This window comes from Apodemus sylvaticus, chromosome 4 (genome assembly GCF_947179515.1).
Source record: "Apodemus sylvaticus chromosome 4, mApoSyl1.1, whole genome shotgun sequence".
Lineage (NCBI taxonomy): Eukaryota > Metazoa > Chordata > Mammalia > Rodentia > Muridae > Apodemus > Apodemus sylvaticus.
The window spans coordinates 146,353,932-146,378,685 of record NC_067475.1 but is presented as its reverse complement, the minus strand read 5'-3'; the positions used below and the strand labels follow the sequence as shown (position 1 = coordinate 146,378,685).

Below are 24,754 nucleotides of genomic sequence, written 5' to 3'. Positions count from 1 at the left end.
CATCCAAGTTGGGTGGATTGCTGCAACTCTGGACTCTAGCTCTGTAAGGGTACCACTGATAAACACATATGCTCCCTCCTCCCTCTCTCTCTCTCCTCTCTCTGTCTGTCTCTGTCTGTCTCTGTCTCTGTCTCTGTCTCTGTCTCTGTCTCTGTCTCTCTCTCTCTCTCTCTCTCTCTCACACACACACACACACACATACACACACACACACACACACACACACACACACACATACCCTACTGCCACCAACACCATCACCACACTTAAAATAAAATCAAATGTTTTTAAAAAGCAGTTCCTATGTTTTCTTTATTCTCAAGACAATACATCTTAGAAAATAATTTATGGATCTGTGACTTAAGACCTTTTTAATGTGGCAGCAGATTCCTAATATGTCGATATTATTTTTTAAAAGCTAAACATTAAACTGGAAATATCTGCAGATGGCAAGTCATTTACTGAAACAGGAAAAATATATGAATCCTGAGGGATCTCCTGACCCACTAACAGTGGGACATAGACCTACATTGAATAGTAATTGAGAGCTATTACTAAGATAATTAGAAAACGGATCTGCTGCAGAGGGGTTAGACCTTAGCTTCTGAATTTATTAAGAAACAGATTCTGATCTGTGAATGGAAAGAACTCAAAGTTCATTAATACCACAACCTCAACATCTGCCTGCCACAGGGAAGATAATGATTTAGTGAAAATTAATCTCACCTCTTCAAGGCGGCAGGATTTCTCAGACAATTACATCATTGGCATATATTTCCATACCACATTACTTACAACTTAAAGATAAGTGTTCCTTGACATTTCACAAATAATAGGTATTAAGAAAAAAAGGTATTTGCGGAAAGCTGTTTTTCTCTTCACTTTTAATTAGAAAAGTCTTTTTATTTCCTGTGTAATCTCTTTCCAGTTTTTCTTATTGTCCTTCCACAAAAATAGTGTAATATTCTGAAAGAGCCACTGACCAACACAAAAATAACAGAACTATCAGAGGAGAGATTATAAAAAATAAGCAAAAAGCAAGGAAAAAACACCGTTTCAATTGATATTATTGATTTAAATCTTTCCAATAGTCCACATTATATGCTCCCCCCATTATATGGTATTGAGGCTGCCATTTTCTTTGTATTTCCAGCTATTTTCTCCTCTAATGTAACACTTTCTTCCTTAGGTAGAGTTTTTTAAGGATCATCCAATTGCTTGGTTTTGGCTAACCTTTTCTTTTTTAGATAACAGAATAACTTTCTGTTGTGTTGGCTTTGTCTCCAATATGGCGACACCTATCAACTATAGAAGGACATGTGAATTGTGATAAACTTTTAGCTATTACAACTATTGATATTATTAATATTTCTGCAAAATTCTATATTATACATTTTTATTGATTAAATTAAGATGGCTGTAGTCTATGGTCTTCACCCTTCAACAGGTTGAAGAACTATCACTCCCAAAGGCAGAAGACACAATTGTATTTGTGCCACATGCCAGGAACACTTGCTGTCTTTTAATGCTATTAGACAATTATAAATAACTGCATACTTGGTGACAGCATTTCATGATGATTTTCGCTTTGATTTCCTTAATGACTTCTGAGACAGAATATCTTTTCAGGTGCTTGATGAAGTAATTACTCAAAATGTTTATTCATGTAGCTCCAGTTTTTGTTTGAGACAGGGTGTCACTATATAGGCCAGGCTAACCTGGAACCCCCAGCATTCTGTTTGTCTTTCCTGAGTGCTGTGGTAATGGCATGTGCATTTCATTTATTTCTTTGTTTATTTCTTTATCTTGGTTTGAAGAATCTAATTTTCTTTCTTTGTTTATTTTTATTTTTTGATTTTTTTAAATTGCCCACTTTACATTCTGCTCACTGCCTCCCTCACAGTCACCCTATCCTGCAATTTTTTTCTGCACCTCTCCTCCCTTTGTCCTCTGAATGGGTAAGCGCCCCCTGGATATTCCCCCAGCCCTGACAAATCAAGTCTCTCTTCAGGCTAGGTGCATCCTCTCCCAGTGAGGCCCTAAGCCGCAGCTCAACTAGAAGAAGATATTCTATGGACAGGCAATAGTTTTTGGGACAGCCTCTTCTCTCATTGTTCAGGACCCACATGAAGACCAAGCTGTACATCTAGTACATATGTATGGGGATGTCTAGCTTCAGCCTGGATGTGTTCTTTGACTTTTTCAGTCTAAGAGAGCCCCAAGGATCCAGGTTAGGAGACTCTGTTCAACTTCTTGTTGAGTTCCAATACCTTTCAGGGACTGTAATCCTTCCCCATATTCTTTCATAAGAGTTCCCCAAGCTCTATCCAGTGTTTGGCTATGGGTGTCTGAGACCGCTGTTGGGAGTCTCTCAGAGGCTATGCTAGATTCCTGTCTGAAAGTATAACCAAGTATCATTAATCATGTCAGGGACTGGTGCTTGCCCCTCAGATGGGTCTCAAGTTGTATAGGTTATTGATTAGCCATTCCCTCAGTTTCTGCTCCATCCCTTTTCCTCCCATTTCTTGTAGATGGGATAAATTTTGGGCTGAATATTTTGTGGGTAAAATGGTATCTCTGCCACTCCACTATGGTTCCTGACTGGTAACAGGATGTAGCTTCTTCAGCTTCCATATCCCCAACACAGTGAGTCACAGCTAAGGTCACCCCCAAGGATTATTAGGTGACTACAGTATCGGAGGTCTCTGTCACATCCTAGAGATATCCTCCATCACACCCCCATCATTTGTAAATTTCCATTCAGTTGCATGGCCATCTGGTCATCTCTCCTTACCCTGCTCCCACCTGATCTTGACACATAGTACCATTCCTCTCCCCATTCCCTGTCCTATTCAGTTCCCTTTCTCAATCTGCTTCTTATGACTATTTTATTGTCCTTTGTATGTGAGATTCAAGTATCTTCAATTGTGCCTTCTTGTTTTTAGCTTCTTTGGGTCTTATTTATTTATCCATTCATTCATTCATTCATTCATCCATTCATTTTGGTTTAAGAAATCTTGAGAGCCACTTTTATTGTTATACAAGTCCTACCAGATATGTTGTGGAAATATTTCTTCATAATCAATAATCCATTATTAAACTTAATAACCAAGATCAGAATCTTAATTTTACTAAATTACAAATTATATTACACTTCTATGACTACAGTTTTGGTTTAGTTTCATAAATATTTGAAAATTTCTCAACCATGTAATTTTCTCTACAAAGTTGGCAATTTCATATTTTAGGTTTATCTCAATTTTGTATTAATGTTTAAGCAAACAAGATCATTAAAATCTAGTTTTAACCAATCAAGATCTACTTTTTCATCATCCCTTTGTAAAATGCCATCTTTGTTGCTGTCTTCTTTTGATAGTTCTGTTGAAATTCAATGCACTTTAAAAACACTGGTCTGGACCAAATTCAGATTTTATTTCAGATAAAATAATTTCTTTTTCTTTGTGGCCTTTCATATTATCCTAACTTATGTCATTTCTCCTGTCAGTCCCCACACCTGATCCTATAACTAATATAAACTTTTTAACTTTATAAGTTAAGCCTTATAATGTTATTCATTTTTAAGACAGTTTTTTTTACATTTTAGGTACTGTTATATTCACATACGATTTATAATAAAGTCTTTGATAGGTACAAAGAGTTCATTTGCTTATGTCTTCAAACTTTTAACTTATATTAGTAATATTTGGAACTGTTCAGTGTGGAAAATTTGAAATCATTTTATGATATTTACTGTTTGCTAGTTGTCATTGGAGAGGAAAGAGTCTATTTAGCTTATCCATTCACATCACAATTTATCATCAAAGTACATCAAGACAGGAATTCAAACTCACCAGGAACATAGAGACAAGAGTAATTTAGAGGCCAAGGAGGGATGCTGCTACTAGGGTTGCTTGCTCAGCAGGTTTTCTTATAGAATTCAGGACTATTTGCCCAGGGGTATCCCAACCCCAAATGGTCTGGAAATAGAGTAGCTGTGGATGGATAAAATTGGTAGACTGATCCAGAAATATCCTGTGAGGATGGGAAAGAAGAGGAGAAGAAGGGAGGGAATAAAAGGAGTGACAACTGTAATTACAAAATTAAATTAAATATTTAAATTTCCTACATATGTACCATATTCACATTACTTCTGTACCTTCATGGATCCCCAGCATCCTTTCCCCATATTGCTCTAAGATTTAAGACTTCTTTAATTATTGTACACACATACACATGCATGTTCACACACACACACACACACACACACACACACATTTTTTAGTCTATTTTGTCTTTTCCTTTATTTATATGTGTTCAAAGAAGGTCACTTACATTTGGGTAGCTTATCAGGATGCTTGAATATGGAGAAGATATTCCTAAGATCCATTAGTCATACTTAAATCTTGTGAGTAACCAATAGCTGCCTAACAGGATTTAAGGCTTGCTCAGTAGGAAGAAATTCATGCCAACTTTCCATGGCTAGCAAGGTGAACTTGCTAATACAATTTTCCTAAATCAGAATAACTCCCAACTTTATTCTAAAAAACATATCCTTAGTCACACAGAGTAATACAGTTCGTATTCTCCATTTAAAAAAAAGCTTCTTTGTATTGAAATGGAAACTATTACAAAAATCTATAGTTGATCAAAATGAAGAGAAAGTACTACAGAGCTTGGGGCATCCATTACAAATTGGTACTTCTACAATGATACCTGTCTCAATTATGGTTACAATTGCTGTGATGAAACAACATGACTGAAAGCAACTAGCAGAAGAAATGGTTGATTTAACTCAGTTATATGTAACAGTTCATTATCAAAAGCAGCAAGGGTAAGAACTCAAACAGGGCAGAAGTTTGGAGTCAGCAGCTAATGCAGAGCACATGAAGGGGTACTGCTTACTGGTTTGTCCTCGTGACTACTCATTCTGCTTTCTTACACAACTCAGGGCCACCAGCCCAGGGTAGTCATTACTTCCAAGAAACTGTGGTCCCACTGAGTCCCCACTGATTACTAATTAAGAAAATATCCTAAAGAATTTTCTACAGAAGAAGTGTTTGAAGTGTTTGAAGAAGTCGTCTTATAGAAGTGTTTGATTTTAATTGAGATTCTCTTCTCTCAGATAACTTTAGCTTGTTTAAAGTTAACATAAAACTAGCCAGCACAAAACTCCTTAAAAAAATCCTGAATAAATATTGTGAAAGAGGGGTTGTTGGTGGAAAGTTTGCAATAGTCATAAGGGCCAGGATATCTGCTTTGAGACAGTATCTTCTATTATGACAAGAAAACTGCATTCACTGAAAGTCAACAATATTGTCAACTCAGTATTACCAATATAAGAGCAGTGGTAGTTGGCATGCCAAGATATATGGGGTAAATCTGAGATGCCCTTGCAGGTAGAAAAGCAACAGGGAACTATAGGATGTAGAAGAATGAAGAATCAGTCAGTCATCATTCTCTAACAATATCAGTTACATGTGTTCTATGAAAAGCTATGAAGAAATTAGACAAGACCATACTTTGTAAGTCAAAGGGTAGATTTTAATTTAAGTTCTGTTATTCTGAACTTTAACCTTGAACAACTTGGGAATGGTTTGGTATTCCCCTACACTTAATAAATTGATCAATTGAATAAGAGGCATTTAATCTTCTTCTTCCTATGAAACTCAGAATCTTTTTAAGAGTAAAATTACCCTGTGATTCTGCAGTATTTAGTAAACATGACCAATAATGTTCCTAACACTCATACTCACAGTCACAGCTTCTACACTGCTGTTTACATGTTTATGAAGCAGCAGTTATACTTCAAGTGAAAATTAGGATACATTTAAATTCACAGAATAGAAACATCCCTCACACAACATGACAAATTCTGGATTAGTTTGTATAGTCAATCTGTCATAGAACTAGTTCCTAATTTTACATTTCATAAATAATTAAATCAAGTCTATGAAATAAATAGTACAAGTAAATCCATATATTAGAAGAAAGGAAAATTTTCCTGTCAAACAGTTATGAGCATAACAATGTCTTAGATAATTTGATTCAGAGTGAAGCAATATTACTAGTCAACTACTAGATAATGAAAACTTATCACTTAATATGTGTTTTCTGAAAATATGGATTACATTTTAATTATAGATCATAAAACTTCCATATTATATTTTAATCTTAAAATTAATAACATTCAATATGCATATGAGTTAGGTCATCTATCAAAAGAAAATAAATGCTTAGTAAAGTGTACCCTGGGACAGAAAAGTAAAGAAGGAATACTATGAAAGAGATGATATACACATTTTTCCATGTTCTGAAATTTTTCTGCTAAAAAGTCTAAAACGTATTAATTTGTATTTTATATTTTAATTTAGTTACATTGGAAGGAAGTATATTATTCTTTAATAACACTTACAAAAATATATACATATGTAGATACACATCTCTGTATACGTATGTGAGGGTGGGAGGGGCATGTAGTGAATCATTGTTGATCACTAAATTTATTCCCATGGTGAAGAGTACCTGACTGGATTACATTCTGCCAGATTTCATTAAGATTTGTCACCTGTAAGCTCCAAGTAGCCTCCAAGGAGGAGCAAGAGTGTTCCTCTATACTCCACAAAAGGACAGGTGGGTAAAACAATTTCAGCTTTTTGAAGGGATGATAAGGATATGAATTCAGGTCCTCAAGCTTTATAATAATCTTCCATGGTAAGTTATTCACCTTTCCAATTCTTTTTTTTTCAATATAATTTATTTACATTTCAAATGATTTCCCCTTTTCTAGCCCCCCCCCCCCACTAACCGAAAGTCCCTTAAGTCCGCTTCTCTTCCCCTGTCCTCCCACCCACCCCTTCCCACTTCCCCGTTCTGGTTTTGCCGAATACTGTTTCACTGAGTCTTTCCAGAACCACGGACCACTCCTCCTTTCTTCTTGTACCTCATTTGATGTGTGGATTATGTTTTGGGTATTCCAGTTTTCTAGGTTAATAACCACTTATTAGTGAGTGCATACCATGATTCACCTTTGGAGTCTGGGTTACCTCACTTAGTATGATGTTCTCTAGCTCCATCCATTTGCCTAAGAATTTCATGAATTCATTGTTTCTAATGGCTGAATAGTACTCCATTGTGTAGATATACCACATTTTTTGCATCCACTCTTCTGTTGAGGGATACCTGGGTTCTTTCCAGCATCTGACAATTATAAATAGGGCTGCTATGAACATAGTAGAGCATGTATCCTTATTACATGGTTGGGAATCCTCTGGGTATATGCCCAGGAGTGGTATACAGGATCTTCTGGAAGTGAGGTGCCCAGTTTTCGGAGGAATGGCCAGACTGATTTCCAGAGTGGTTGTACCAATTTGCAACCCCACCAACAGTGGAGGAGTGTTCCTCTTTCTCCACACCCTCTCCAACACCTGCTGTCTCATGAATTTTTAATCTTAGCCATTCTGACTGGTGAAAGATGAAATCTTAGTGTTGTTTTGATTTGCATTTCCCTAATGACTAATGAAGTTGAGCATTTTTTAAGATGCTTCTCCACCATCCGAAGTTCTTCAGGTGAGAATTCTTTGTTTAACTCTGTACCCCATTTATTAGTAGGGTTGTTCAGTTTTCTGGAGTCTAACTTCTTGAGTTCTTTATATATATTGGATATTAGCCCTCTATCTGATGTAGGATTGGTGAAGATCTTTTCCCAATTTGTTGGTTGCCGATTTGTCCTCTTGATGGTGTCCTTTGCCTTACAGAAACTTTGTAATTTTATGAGGTCCCATTTGTCAATTCTTGCTCTTAGAACATACGCTATTGGTGTTCTGTTCAGAAACTTTCTCCCTGTACCGATGTCCTCAAGGGTCTTCCCCAGTTTCTTTTCTATTAGCTTCAGAGTGTCTGGCTTTATCTTGGGGTGACTCTTACCAAACATGTGAAAGATCTGTATGACAAGAACTTCAAGACTCTGAAGAAGGAAATGGAAGAAGACCTCAAAAAATGAGAAAACCTCCCATGCTCATGGATCAGTAGAATCAATATAGTTAAAATGGCCATTTTGCCAAAAGCAATATATAGATTCAATGCAATACCCATCAAAATCCCAACTCAATTCTTTACAGAGTTAGAAAGAGCAATTATCAAATTCATCTGGAACAACAAAAAACCCAGGATAGCTAAAACTATTCTCAGCAACAAAAGAAAATCTGGGGGAATCAGTATCCCTGACCTCAAGCAATACTACAGAGCAATAGTGTTAAAAACTGCATGGTATTGGTGCAGTGACAGGCAGGAGGATCAATGGAACAGGATTGAAGATCCAGAAATGAACCCACACACCCATGGCCACTTGATCCTCGACAAAGAGGCTGAGAACATCCAATGGAAAAAAGATAGCCTTTTCAACAAATGGTGCTGGTTCAACTGGAGGTCAGCATGCAGAAGATTGTGAATTGATCCATCCTTGTCTCCTTGTACTAAGGTCAAATCCAAATGGATCAAGGACCTCCACATAAAGTCAGACACTCTGAAGCTAATAGAAAAGAAACTGGGGTACAGATCTTAACAAAGACTTTTCACCTGAAGAAATTCGGATGGCCGAGAGGCACCTTAAGAAGTGCTCAACATCATTAGTCATTAGGAAAATGCAGATCAAAACAACCCTCAGATTTCACCTTACACCCGTCAGAATGGCTAAAATCAAAAACTCAGGAGACAGCAGGTGTTGGCAAGAATGTGGAGAAAGAGGAACACTCCTCCACTGCTGGTGGGGCTGTAAGATGGTACAACCACTGTGGAAATCAGTCTGGAAGTTCCTTAGAAAACTGGACATGAGACTTCCAGAGGACCCTGCTATACCTCTCCTGGGCATATACCCAAAGGATTCCCTGGCATGCAAACAAGTCACATGCTCCATTATTTTCATAGCAGCCTTATTTATAATAGCCAGAAGCTGGAAAGAACCCAGATGCCCCTCCAAGGAGGAATGGATACAGATAATGTGGTATATTTACACAATGGACTACTACTCAGCAATTAGAAACAATAAATTCACAAAATTTTTAGGCAAATGGTTTGATATGGAAAATATCATACTAAGTGAGGTAACCCAATCACAAAAGAATACACATGGAATGCAATCTCTGATAAATGGATATTAATTAGCCCAGAAGCCCTGAATACCCAAGGCACAAATTGCATAACAAATGACTCCCATGAAGAAGTATGGAGAGGGTCCTGATCCTGGAAAGGATTGATCTAGCATGGGAAGGGAATATAAGGACAGAGAAAAAGGAGGGAGGTGATTGGAGAAGGGATGGAGAGAAGAAGGTTTATGGGACATATGGGGAGGGGGGATCCTGGAAAGGGGAAATCATTTGGAATGTAAACAAAGAATTTGGAAAATAAAAATATTAAAAAAAGAAGAATGTAAATAGATCCATAGTTATTACCCTTCATAAAACTCAAATCCAAGTGGATCAAGGATCTCAACATAAAACTAGATACACAAAATCTCATAGAAGACAAAGTGGGAAAAAGCTTTGAATGCATTGGTATAGGACACAATAGCCTGAGCAAAACATCAATAACTTGCATTAAGATCAACAATTGGGCTCCAGTGGGTCGGCACCACAGAGCTTAGGTTCCAGGCCTGAGGTCTGGTGGGAGCCTTCAGATCTCTGCTCAGGGATCCAGAACAACCTGGGCTACAACACCACATCTCCGGGTCCTGCAAGAGGCCAGAGGGGCACCCGGGAGGCCAGATGGGAGGAGTCAGTGTGCTCTGGTGAGTCCAGCAGGCCTGAGCAGGAGCCTTCAGGTGTCTGCTTAGGGATCTGAACAGCGTGGGCCACAGCACTCAGTCTCCAGGAAGTGCAAGAGGCCTGGTGTGCATCCAGAGGCAGACTGGGAGCACATAGCTTGCTCCAGTGGGTCAGCACCACAGAGCTTAGGTTCCAGTCCTGAGGTCTGGCGGGAGCCTTCAGATCTCCACTTCAGGATCCAGAACAGCCTGGGCTACAACACCACATCTCCAGGCTCTGCAAGAGGACAAAGGGGCATCCAGGAGGCAGGTGGGAGGAGTCAGTATGCTCTGGTGAGTCCAGCAGGCCTCAGGCGGGAGCCTTCAGGTGTCTGCTTTGGGATCTGAACAGCCTGGGCCACAGCACCCTGTCTCCAGGCAGTGCAGGAGGTCAGCTGTGCACCAGAGGCCAGCTGGGAAGAGGCAGCATGCATTGGTGAGTCCAGCATTGACAAGACCAACTAACACCAGTGAGAACAAGATGGCAAAAGGCAAATGCAGGAATGTCACTAACAGAAATCATGACAAGATGGCAGCATCTGAACCCAATTCTCCTTTAACAGCTTGTCCTGGATACCACATCACACCAGAAAAACAAGATTTGGATTTAAAATCACTGGTCATGAGGCTGGTAGAGGAACACATGAAGGACATACTTAAAGAAATTCAGGAGAAAATGTATCAAAAGTTAGAAGCCCTTACCAAGGGAAACAAAAAAATCATTGAAAGAAATTCAGGAGAATACAAAAGCCAATAGGGAGGAAACACAAAAATCACTTAAAAATATACAGGAGAACTTTGGTCCACAGGCTGAGGTCATGAAAGAAGAAACACAAAAATCTCTTAAAGAATTACAGGAAAGCACAAACAAGAAAGTGAAGGAGCTAAGCAAAGCCATCCAGGATCTAAAATCAGAAGTAGAAACAACTAAGAAAACTCAAAGGAGACAACTTTGAAGATAGAAAACCTTGGGAAAAAAATCAGAGGACATAGATGCAAATATCAACACCAGAATACAAGAGATAGAAGAAAGAATCTCAGATGCTGAAGATACCATAGAAACCATGGACTCAACAGGTAAAGAAAATGCAAAATGCAAAAGGATTGTAACCCAAAACATCCAGGAAATCCAGGACACAATGAGAAGACCAAACCTACGGATTATAGGCATAGATGAGAGTGAAGATTTACAACTTAAAGGGCCAGGAAATATCTTCAATAAAATTATGGAAGAAAACTTCCCTAACTTAAAGAGAGAGATGCCCATGAATATACAAGAAGCCTACAGAACTCCAAACAGACTGGACCAGAACAGAAATACCTCCCATCACATAATAATCAAAACCCCAAATGTACTAAACAAATAAAGAACATTAAAGGCAGTAAGAGAAAAAGGCCAAGTAACATATAAAGGAAGACCTATTAGAATCACAGCAGACTTCTCACCTGAGACTATGAAAGCTAGAAGATCCTGGGCAGATCTCATGCAGACTCTAAGAGAACAAAATGTCAGACAAAACTACTATACCAAGCAAAACTCTCAATCCCCATAGATGGAGAAAGTAAGATATCCCATGACAAAACCAATTTTACCCAATATCTATCCACAAACCCAGCCCTACAAAGGAAAATACGAGGAAAACACCAATACAAGGAGGGAAACTTCACCCTGGAAAAAGCAAGATAGTAACCTTTTTTCATCAAACCCAAAAGAAGTGAACAAATCAAATTTAAAAAATAACATCAAAAATGACAGGAAGTAATAATCACTATTCCTTAATATCTCTTAACATCAAGGGGCTAAATGCCCCCAATAAAAAGACATAGACTAACTGACTGGATGCGTAAACAGGACCCTACATTTTGCTGCATAAAGGAAACCCACCTCAGTGTCAAAGACAAACACTACCTTAGAGTAAAAGGCTGGAAGACAATTTTACAAGCAAATGGTCTCAGGAAATAAGCTGGAGTAGCCATTCTATTATCAGATAAAATTGACTTTCAACCCAAAGTCATCAAAAGAGACTCTGAGGGACACTTCTTGCTGGTCAAAGGAAAAATACAACAAGAAGAACTCTCAATCCTGAACATCTATGCTCCAAATGCAAGGGCACTCTCATTCATAAAAGAAACTTTACTAAAGCTCAAAGCACACATTGCACCTAACACAATAATTGTGGGTGACTTCAACACTGCACTTTCCTCAATGGACCGATCAGGAAAACAGAAACTAAACAGGGACACAATGAAACTAAGTGAAGCCTTGGACCAATTAGATTTAATATATATATATATAAATAACATTCTATCCTAAAGCAAAAGACTATACCTTTTTCTCAGCACCTCATGGTAATTTCTCAAAAATCGACCATATAATTGGTCACAAGACAGACCTCAACAAATATAAGAAGATCGAACTAATCCCATGTCTCCTATCAGATCACTATGGAGTAGAGGTGTTCTTAAATAGCAACATAAACAACAGAAAACCCATATACATGTGGAAACTGAACAACATTCTACTCAATGATACCTTGGTCAAGGAAGAGATAAAGAAAGAAATTAAAGACTTTTTAGAACTTACTGAAAATGAAGACACAACATACCCAAATCTATGGGACACAATGAAAGCAGTGCTAAGAGGAAAACTCATAACCCTGAGTACCTCCAAAAAGAAAATGGAGAGAGCATATACTACCAGCTTAATGACACACCTGAAAGCCCTAGAACAAAAAGAAGCTATTTCACCCAGGAGGAGTAGAAGGCAGGAAATCATCAAACTCAGGGCTGACATCAATCAAGTAAAAACAAAGAGAACCATACAAAGAATCAACAAAACCGGGAGCTGGTTCTTTGAGAAAATCAACAAGATAGATAAACCCTTAGCCAGACTAACCAAAGGGCACAGAGACAGTATCCAGATTAACAAACTTAGAAATGCAAAGGGAGATATAACAACAGAAACTGAGGAAATTCAAAAAATCATTAGATCCTACTAGAAAAGCATATACTCAACACAACTGGAGAATCTGGATGAAATGGACAGTTTCCTAGACAGATTCCGACTCCAAAACTAAATCAGGATCAAATAGATCAACTAAACAGTCCCATAAGACCTGAAGAAATAAAAAGGGTCATAGAAAGTCTCCCAACCCAAAAAAAGCACGGGACCAGATGTCTTCAGTGCAGAATTCTATCAGACCTCATAGAAGACCTAACACCATTACTCTTCAAACTATTCCACAAAATAGAAACAGACGGAACTCTACCCAACTCGTTCTATGAAGCAACAATTACGCTAATACCAAAACCACACAAAGATCCAACAAAGAAAGAGAACTTCAGGCCAATTTCCATTATGATATTGATGCAAAAATACTTAATAAAATTCTTGCCCAACGAATCCAAGAACACATCAAAACGATCATACACCATGATCAAGTAGGCTTCATCCCAGGGATGCAGGGATGGTTCAATATAAGAAAATCCATCAGTGCTATCCACTACATAAACAAACTCAAAGAAAAAAAACATATGATCATCTTATTAGATGCAGAAAAAGCATTTGACGAAATTCAGCATCCTTTCATGCTAAAAGTCTTGGAAAGAACAGGAATTCAAGGCCCAGACCTAAACATCATTAAAGCAATATAGAGCAAACCGGTAGCCATCATAAAACTAAACAGAAAGAAACTTGAAGCAATCCCACTGAAATCAGGGACTAGACAAGGCTGTCCTCTCTCTCCATATCTTTTCAATATAGTACTTGAAGTTCTAGCTAGAGCAATTAGACAACATAAGGCAGTCAAGGGGATACAAATTGGAAAGGAAGAAATCAAATTATCACTATTTGCAGATGACATGATAGTCTACATAAGTGACCTGAAAACATCCACCAGAAAATTTGTACAGCTGAAAAACAACTTCAGCAAAGTGGCTGGTTATAAAATCAACTCAAGCAAATCAGTTGCCTTCCTATACTCAAAGGATAAGCAGGCTGAGAAAGAAGCTAGGGAAATGACACCATTCACAATATCCACAAACAATATAAAGTATCTTGGTGTGACTCTAACCAAACAAGTGAAAGATCTATATGACAAGAACTTCAGGTCTCTGAAGAAGGAAATGGAAGAATACCTCAGAAAATGGAAAAATCTGCCATGCTCATGGATCGGCAGGATTAATATAGTTAAAATGGCCATCTTGCCAAAAGTGATCTACAGATTCAACTCAATCCCCATAAAACCCCAACTCAGTTCTTCAGACTTAGAAAAAGCAATTCTCAAATTCATCTGGAATAATCAAAAACCCAGGATAGCTAAAACTATTCTCAACAACAAAAGAAATTCTGGGGCAATCAGTATCTATCCCTGACTTCAAACAATACTACAGTGCAATGGTGTTAAAAAACTGCATGGTATTGGCACAGTGACAGACAAGTGGACCAATGGAATAGGATTGAAAATCTAGAAATGAATCCACACACCTATGGTCACTTGTTCTTTGACAAAGGAGCCAAAAACACCCAGTGGAAAAAAGATAGCGTTTTCAACAAATGGTGCTGGATCAATTGGAGGTCAGCATGCAGAAGAAATCGCATTGATCCATTCTTATCTCCATGTACTAAACTTCACTCCAAGTGGATCAAGGACCTCCATGTAAAACCAGACACACTGAAACTAATAGAAAAGAAACGGGGGATGACCCTTAAGGACATGGGCACAGGGGAAAACTTCCTGAACAGATCACCAATAGCTTATGCTCTAAGATCAAGAATTGACAAATGGGACCTCATAAAATTACAAAGTTTCTGTAAGGCAAAGGACACTGTTAAAAGGACAAAACTGAAACCATCAAATTGGGAAAGGATATTCACCAACCCTACATCTGATAGAGGGCTAATATCCAATATATACAAAGAAGTCAAGAAGTTAGACCCCAGGGAACCAAATAACCCTATTAAAAATGGGGTACAGATCTAAACAAAGACGTTTCACCTGAAGAAATTCGGATGGCCAAGAGGCACCTTAAGAAGTGCTCAACATCATTAGTCATTAGGGAAATGCAAATCAATACAACACTGAGATTTCACCTTACACCAGTCAGAATGGCTAAGGTCAAAAACTCAGGAGACAGCAGGTGTTGGCAAGGATGTAGAGAAAGAGGAACACTCCTCCACTGCTGGTGGGGCTGTAAGATGGTACAACCACTTTGGAAATTAGTCTGGAGGTTCCTCAGAAAACTGGACACGACACTTCTGGAGGACCTTGCTATACCTCTCCTGGGCATATACCCAAAGGATTCCCCAGCATGCAATAAAGACACATGTTTCATTATGTTCATAGCAGCCTTATTTATAAAAGTCAGAAGCTGGAAAGAACCCAGATGTCCCTCAAAGGAGGAATGGATACAGAAAATGTGGTATATTTACACAATGGAATACTACTCAGCAATTAGAAACAATGAATTCACAAAATTTTTAGGCAAATGGTTTGATCTGGAAAATATCATCCTAAGTGACGTAACCCAATCACAAAAGAATACACATGGAATGCAATCTCTGATAAGTTGATATTAATTAGCCCAGAAGCCCTGAATACCCAAGGCACAAATCGCATAACAAATGACTCCCATGAAGAAATATGGAGAGAGTCTTGATCCTGGAAAGGATTGATCTAGCATTGGAGGGGAATATAAGGACAGAGAAAAAGAAGGGAGGTGATTGGAGAATGGATGGAGAGAAGAAGGTTTATGGGACATATGGGGAGGGGGGATCTGGGAAAGGGGAAATCATTTGGAATGTAAACAAAGAATATAGAAAATAAAAATATTCAAAAACAAAACCAAAAAACCATCAACCTGTCACTAGGCAAGGATCTTCACCAGCCCTACTGTTGACAGATGGCTAATAACTAAAATTTATAAAGATCTCAAGAAGTTAGATACCATCAACCTAGATAACCCAATTTAGAAGATGGTGTACAGAACTAAACAGAGGACTCTCAATAGAGGAACCTCAAATTGACAAGAAGCACTTTTTAAAATGTTCAAAATACTCATTTAGTTATAAATGAAATGTAAATCAAATAGCTTTAAGATTTTAATCTTATACAGGTCAGAATGGCGTATATCAAAAACTCAAGTGATAGCATATGCTAACAATGATGCAGAACAAGGGGAACACATCTCCATTGCTTTTAGGAATACAAACTTGTAAGCTACTTTGGAAAGCAATTTGGTTGTTGGAAAAATTTCTGCCTCAAGACCCAGTTATACTATAAGGATATAAGCATATACCCTAAAGATGTTTCACCATTCCACAAGGACATTTGCTCACCTATGTTAAAAATCAGCTTTATTTGTAATAAAGAATGGAAATAACCTAGATATCCTTCAACTGAAGAATGGATAAAGAAAATGTGATATTACTCACAATGTTAACACAATGTTATACTACTCAGCTATTAAACACAAAGACATCATAAATTTTGAAAGCAAATGAATGGTACTTGAAAATATCCTGAGATGATGATATTCCCAGTCCCAAAAGGACATGCATGGCAATACTCCATTATAAGTGGATATTAGTTATAAAATAAATGCTAGATTACAATCCACAGACCCAAATTAATTGAACAAGAAGAAAAAGCACAAGTGAGGATGCTTGAATCTCATGTAGAAGGGGGAATAAAATAATTTTAAGAAGCAGATGGAGAGAGATAACTGAGTGGGAGAGGAGACAGGGAGAGGAATATGGGGTTCAGATCATGTGTGTGGAGGGTCAGGAGACATGACCAGATGGCAATGAGTATGAATGGAAATCTGTAACTGATGGGGCAGGGGATGTAGGGCATCTCCAGGATATAACAGAGATCTGAGATAAGGGAAGTACCAAAGATGAGGGGTATGTTCTTGCCTGGATGAGGGGTATATTCTTCTAGCTGGGATGCCTTGTCTGTCCTCAGTGGTGAGGATGCTTGTATCCTGCCAGAGACTTGAAGTGCCAGGGTAGAGGAATACTTTTTGGGGGCCACCTGATCAGAGGAGAGGGTGATAGGGGGAAAGATTGTGGGAGGGTTTAGTGAGAGGGGGACAGTGAGTAAATAAAAGTGAATAAATTAAAAAAATATTTTAAAAGCATCACAGCAGTATTAAAAATGTACTAGTACTTGGAGTCCACAATAGTGTCTGGGTTTGGTGACTGTATATGGGATGGAGTCACAGGTGGAGCAGTCTCTGGATGGCCATTCCTTCAGTCTCTGCTCCACACATTGTCTCCATAATTTGTGATAGGAGCCTGATATAGCTGTCTCATGGGAGCCTCTGCCAGAGCCTGACAAATACAGAGACAGATACTCACAGTCAACCATTGGAGTGATCATGGGGTCCCCAATGGAGGAGTTAGAAAAGGACTAAAGGAGCTGAAGGGGTTTGTAACCTCATAGGAAGAACAACATCAACAAACCAGAACCCCCAGAGCTCCAAGAACTCCCAACGACTAAACCATCAACGAAAGAGTATTCATGGAGGGACTCATGGCTCCAGCTACATATGTAGCAGAGGATGACATTGTTGGGCATCAATGGGAGGAGAGGCCCTTGGTCCTCTGAAGTCTCAGTGCCCCAATGAAGGGGAATACCAGGGCGAGGAGACAGTAGTAGTGGATGGCTATGGGAGCACCCTCGTTGAAGCAAGGGGGGATGGATAGGAGGTTTCTGAGGGTAAGGGAATAAAGAAAATATCCAATAAAATAAATAAATATAAAAATATATTACTAGTTACTATTTTTCTATGTATAAGTTACTTTGTTTTCCATTAAAACTATTTTTTTTTATTGAAAATGGACTCTTCTGCAGCCTCCCCTTGTGCAACAAAGGGTGGTGTACATCATAACAGTAGGGGTGATGGTCATCTCTTATTCTTGGGTCCCTTTTCCTGGTTTGCATTGCCCAGCATTGATATGAGGGTTTGTGTCTATTATTATTGTAACTTGTTAGGCTCTGTTCAGTTTACATCTCTGGGAAGCCTGCTCCTTCTCTGAAGGGAAGTGGAGGAGAAGTGGATCTCAGAAAGAGTGAAGGGGTAAGGTAGGGGGTGGAGACTAGTAGGAGTGGAGCTGGTGAAAAAGAGAAAGGGGGAGGGAGAAAGGGAGGGAGGGAGGGAGGGAGGGAGGAGAGAGGGGAGAGGGAGAGGAGAGGGAGAGAGAGAAAGAGAGAGAGAGAGAGAGAGAGAGAGAGAGAGAGAGAGAGAGAGAGAGAGAGAGAGAAAGAAAGAATAGATTCTTCTCTTATTTGATACATCCCAACCACAATTTTACCTCCCTTCTAATAGCTCCCCACAACAGCCTCACCCTGTCCCCTGATCCACTCCCCTCCACTTCATGTTCAGAAAACAGTAGGCTGCCAAGAAAGAGCAGCCCAACAGTACAAAACAAGATACAATAAAACAGTTTGAAAGCCCTTATACTGTGACTTGACAAGGCACCCAAATAGATGGAAAAGAGTCCCAAGATCAAGCAAAGGTGTCAAAAACACATTTATTTCCACTGTCTCCTAGAGTCTCACAAAAAAAAAAAAAACAAAAAAAAAAAAACAAAAAAAAAAACAAGCTGTCATGACATATTCCCAGAGGACTTGCTGAAGTCACATGTAGGCTTCGTGCTTGTTTTTTCTGTTTCTGTGAGCCCATATGGGTCCTGCTTAGTTGATTTATTGTTTTGTTCTTCCTGGTACCCTGAATCCCCTAAATGTCCTATAATCCTTCCTTCCCCTCTCCAAAATAGTTTTTTGGTGCTCTGGTAGGGAAGGTGACCCAATGGAAAGAGACACTCTCTTCATGTTAGACTATGGGTTTCTGTAACTATTCCCATCTGCTGATAGAAGAAGCCTCTGTGATAATCAATATCATTAGGTATAATTTCTTTCTTTCTTTCTTTCTTTCTTTCTTTCTTTCTTTCTTTCTTTCTTTCTTTCTTTCTTTCTTTCTTTCTTTCTTTTTTTTTTACTACTGTTTTTTTCTTCATGTTTTTTTCTACTGTAGGTGTTGCTATTATCTTGTGTCTAGTTTCTTGCCATGGGCCCCCCTTTCATGGTGTAGGCCTCAAATTAAACCAAACATTAGTGAGCCACTCCCATAAGCTCCAAGAAACCATTCTGTTAGCACATCCTGCATACAGAAGAGATTGTAAACGGAGTGTTTGTGGGTGGGTTGGTAGTCAGGCTTCTTATTCTGTGGACTGCATACTGCCTTCTAATGTCAAAGAAACTAGAACGTAAGGGTGAATGTTCCATGCAGGCAGCATCTAGGTAGAAGTTTTCCTCTGCAATGATTGTGCCAAGCCTATGAGTTTCTGTCAGTTTTCAGAGAGTAACATGTCCTAATAGGACCCAGAAATGAACCAACACACCTATGGCTATTTGATCCTCAACAAAGGGGCTGAAAACATCCAATGGAAAAAAAGACAGCCTTTTTAACAAATGGTGCTGGTTCAACTGGAGGTCAGCATGCAGAAGAATGGGAATTGATCCATCCTTGTCTCCTTGTACTAAGCTCAACTCCAAATGGATCAAGGACCTTCACATAAAGCCAGATACTCTGAAGCTAATAGAAAAGAAACTGGGGAAGACCCTTGAGGAAATCGGTACAGGAGGAAGGTTCCTGAACAGAACACCAATAGCTTATGCTCTAAGATCAAGAATTGACAAATGGGACCTCATAAAATTACAAAGTTTCTGTAAGGCAAAGGATACCATCAAAAGGGCAAAACGGCAACCAACAAATTGGGAAAAGATCTTCACCAACCCTATATCCGATAGAGGGCTAATATACAATATATACAAAGAACTCAAGAAGCTAGACCCCCAGAAGCCAAATAACCCTAATAAAAATGGAGTACAAATCTAAACAAAAATTTTTACCTGAAGAAATTCAGATGCCTGAGAAGCATCTTAAAAATCGCTCAACTTCATTAGTCATTAGGGAAATGCAAATCAAAACAACCCTGAGATTTCACCTTACACCAGTCAGAATGGCTAAGATTAAAAATTCAGGAGACAGCAGGTGTTGGAGAGGGTGTGGAGAAAGAGGAACACTCCTCCACTGCTGGTGAGGTTGCAGATTGGTACAACCCCTCCGGAAATCAGTCTGGCAGTTCCTCAGAAAACTGTGCATGTCACTTCCGGAGGATCCTGCTATACCACTCCTGGGCATATACCCAGAGAATTCCCCAGCAGGTAATAAGGGTATATGCTCCACTATGTTCATAGCAGCCCTATTTATAATAGACAGAAGCTGGAAAGAACCCAGGCATCCCTCAATAGAAGAATGGATGCAAAACATGTGGTATATATACACAATGGAGTACTATTCAGCCATTAGAAACAATGAATTCATGAAATTCTTAGACAAATGGATGGAGTTGGAAAACATCATACTAAGTGAGGTAACCCAGTCTCAAAAGATCAATTATGGTATGCACTCAGTAATAAGTGGATATTAGCCTGGAAAACTGGAATACCCAAAACATAATCCACACATCAAATGAGGTACAAGAAGAATAGAGGAGTGGCCCCTGGTTCTGGAAAGACTCAGTGAAGCAGTATAGGGCAAAACCAGAACAGGGAAGTGGGAAGGGGTGGATGGGGAAACAGGGGGAGGGAAGTGGGCTGATGGGACTTTCAGGGAGTGCGGGGGCCTGAAAAGTGGAATCATTTGAAATGTAAATAAAAAATATATTGAATAAAAAAAAGAACTTCAAGTACTATGATGGTTTGTATTTGCCAATCTCAGGGAGTAGTGCTATTAGAATTATTTTGCAATTTCCACGTTCTTCATCACTATATTCTATCATGTTATAAAATAATTGTGCCAGTTGGTGGGGTTACGAACATGCTTGCTTCAGTCTTTGCTATGGATTCTGGAATGAGGTTTTATTTTGACTGATAAAGGGGGCAAAATGGGGATAAATGGCATTGGTTTCTATTTTACTAACTAAATATCTTTATGTTGTTCTGGAACTTTACTTGACACAAATATAATTTGATTTCTATGTAAATTTTAATCCTCATATCTTACAGAAGCAAGCAAAATAGTCATTTGTATGTATTTAATGCTGACATTATGCAACATGGGTTATTACAGACACTGGTTGTTATTTCATAATATGAAGAGCTCAACATGTACTGGCTAATTTCCTCCCAATTTGACACGCGATAGAGTTATCTGAATGGAGGGAACCTCATTTGAGAAAATACCTCCATAAGATCCAGCTGTACTGCAAGATGTGATATGGCAGGATGGGTTGGCACACAGGGGCTGGAAGACTGTGTGCGGGGTAGACTGTGTGCGGGGTAGACTGGAAGACAGGGTTTAACAGAGATATGAAGTTAATAAATAAGTAAATTAATGGAAAAATATGCTGTGAGGCATTTTTAAAATTAGTAATCAAAAGGGTGAGAATCCAGCCCATTGTGGGTGGTGTCATCACTGGATGGGGTCCTGGGATCTACAAGAAAGCAGGCTGACCAATGCCTGATGAGTGGTCCAGTGAGCAGCACCCATCCATGGCCTCTATAGCACTTCCTGCTTCTAGTTTACCTCTGCATTTTAGTTCCTGTCTGGACTTCCTTCAGTAATGGACTATGATGTAGAAGCCCAAGGCTAATAAGCCTTTTCCTCCCCAGGTTGATGTTGATCATGGTGTTTCATCATAGTAACAATAACCGAAACATGGACATGAACATTTTCATAAGCTCGTTTGTTAATATCTCTATTATAACGGTAATGACAGTAACAAGCATGTTGTATATAAACACTATGAAATATTGATATTTTTTATCTCATGAGAATTTTCTAAAGTTAGACTTTGGTTTACAGAACAACTCTGCAGCAGACTTTTAAACCCTAGTGTGGCAAGTTGAAAAAATATACTGCATGTTTGACTATTGGCCTGTGTCATTAATAACCAGAAAAAAACTGTGACAAGTCAAATAAACCCACACAATCTATACCATCTCTATGATCAATTAGATGATATTGATATTGTTAACATGTCTTAGAATCTGTTAATAGATATGATTTGAAAAGGATGAAAAGGTATGAAGGAGTAAGTAATGTCTGTCTTATTTCATATTCTCTATTATCCTGGACTTCAATTAGACATATGCTCATAAAGACTACAATAAAATTGTTTCCAATATAAAATAGAATCTTCATTAACTCTGATAAACAATATATGTTCCTGGCTCACTTTCTTATTTTTATTTTATTTTTTCTTTTCTTTCATTGAATATTTTCTTTATTAACATTCTGAATGTTATTCAGTTCCCCAGTTTCCCTCTGGAAACAACCTATCCCATCCCTCCTCTCCCTGCTTCTATGAGGGTGCTCCCCCATCCACCCACCCACTCCTGCCTCCCCACCCTGACATTCCCCTACACTGGGATATTGAGCCTTCACAAGACTAAAAGCCTCTCCTTTCACTGATGCCTGACAAGGCCATCCTCTGCTACATATGCTGCTAGAGCCATGGGTCCCTCCATGTATACTCTTTGGCTAGTGGTTTAGTTCCTGGGAGCTCTGTGGGTTCTGGTGAGTTGATATTGTTGTTTTTCTCATGGTGTTGTAAACACTTTCAGCCCCTAGTCCTTTCTCTAACTTCTCCATTTGGAACCCCATGCTCAGTCCAATGGTTGGCTATAAGCATCTCTTTTGTCAGGCTCTGGTAGAGCCTCTCAGGAGACAGCTATGTCAGGTTCCTCTTCCCAAGAACTTCTTGGCATCTGCAATAATGTCTGGTTTGGTGACTGTTTATGGGATGGATCCTCAGGTGGGGCAGTCTCTGGATGGCCTTTCCTTCAATCTCTGCTCCACATTTTGTCTCCATATTTTTCCTGTGAGTACTTTGTTCCCCATTCTAAAATGGATTGAATTATCCACACTTTGGTCTTCCTTCTTGAGTTTCATGTGGTCTGTGAATTGTATCTTGGGTATTCCTAGCTTTTGGGTTACTATCCACTTATTGGTGAGTGTATACCACGTGTGTTCTTTTGTGATAGGGTTCCCTCACTCAGGATGAGAGTTACCTCACTCAGGATGATATTTTGACCTCAAGTTGTACTACAGAGCAATAGTGATAAAAACTACGAGGTATTGGTACAGTGACAGGCAGGTAAATCAATGCAATAGAACTGAAGACCAGAAATGAACCCTCACACCTATGGTCACTTGATCTTTGACAAGTGAGCTAAAATCATCTAGTGGAAAAATGACAGCATTTTCAACAAATGGTGCTGGTTCAACTGGCAGTCAGCATGTAGAAGAATGTAAATTGATGCATTGTTAACTTTTTGTACATAGCTCAAGTCCAAATCGATCAAGGACCTCCACATATAACCAGATACTCTGAAACTCATAGAAGAGAAAGTGGGGAAGAACCTTGAATACATAGGCACAGGGGAAATTTTTCTGAAGAGGAAATTATCTTAGGCTTATGCTCTAAGGTCAAAAAATTAATAAATGGGACAAATAAAATTGCAAAGCTTCTGTAAGGCAAAGGACAGTATCAATAGGAGAAAATGGCAACCAACAGATTGGGAAAAGATCTTCACCAATCCTACATCTGATAGAGAGCTGATATCCAATATATACAAAGAACACAAGAAGGTAGACTACCAAGAATCAAGTAACCCTTTTAAAAATGGGGTACAGAGCATATAAGAATTCTCAACTGAGGAATATCTACTTGCCAATAAGTACCTAAAGAAATGTTCAACATCCTTAGTTTACTGGATCACTTTCAACATACACATACACAGAGGCAGTAAAACATAATGAGTATGAAATATTTGATGTTACTCATATGAATATTTCTGTTTAAAACAATCCAGATATCCATCCCTTTATAGTTTATTGTATTCATTCCTTCAAATGCCTTAAACTCAGGGGATAGATCTATTATTCAGAAGGAATCTCCAATGATCAAGAATCAGCACTGAAAAGGCACTCTTGGAGCACAGTGCTGTGTGATGGTGGCCGGCAAGGGCTTGGTAGCTGGAGAGGTGTTGTTGTTGTGCTACCACATTTTGACCAAGGCTACGATGGCACATGGTGTGCGGGAAGCGCATGCGGCTCAGGTGGAGAAAGAAACACGAAACATGCAGATAGTAACCTACCAAGAACTATCTGAGCTACCTGACAGCCCCAGATAATTCTGACTTTGAAACACATGAGAAATGAGTATGAATGACTGGCCATTCCACAACCGATTGAAATACTCAACATGAAGCAATATGAAATTCCAGCTCCTTCTTCAGGTCAAAAAGTGACATTACTCCAGGGCAAGAATGTTTTAACAATTCTAAGGCTCAGTTGGAGCATCAGGTAGTGCAGATTGAGAATCTGGAGCTGATGTCACAGCATTGATGTAATGCCTGGAAAGTGTACAATGAAAATCTTGCTCATATGATTGGACATGTGCAGAAAGGGCTTCAGAAGTTAAGGAAACAGTCAAGATTTAAACTGGAAGGGAAAGAACATGCCGCTTACAGCTGGACCTAAGTTGAGAGAAATGGAGTCAAATTGGGTGTTGCTGGTGAGTAAGAACTACAAGATTGAGTGGACTATTGTGCAGCTGGAGAACGAGCTCTATCAAATCAAGCAACAGCACAGGAAAGCAAACAAGGAAACCATCTGCCAAGACTTCAAATGATGTGGGTTCCAAAGACTCCACAGCAGACTTTCTCAGAGCAACTGTTGGTGTTTGCAGGTTTAGAGACCATGGACTATGTAAACTGTTGTATTGCTCCTATGTGTGTGTCTTAGCAAAATAAAGATTGTCAACATGTTGCTATTTTTATAGTGGTTAAAAAAAAAGAATCAGCATTGACATATCTGTGGTTAGCATGTGGTAGCCAGTGAAATGTCAGGTAACTTTTAAGTAAGAATGTCCAAAAGTTTGGC

The 24,754-nt window shown here is 38.9% G+C and overlaps 1 pseudogene; it reads left to right on the top strand.

The window, feature by feature from the left end:
- Positions 1-23,907: 23,907 nt before the first annotated feature.
- LOC127682410 (pre-mRNA-splicing factor SPF27-like) lies at positions 23,908-24,503 on the top strand (annotated as a pseudogene).
- Positions 24,504-24,754: the final 251 nt, after the last annotated feature.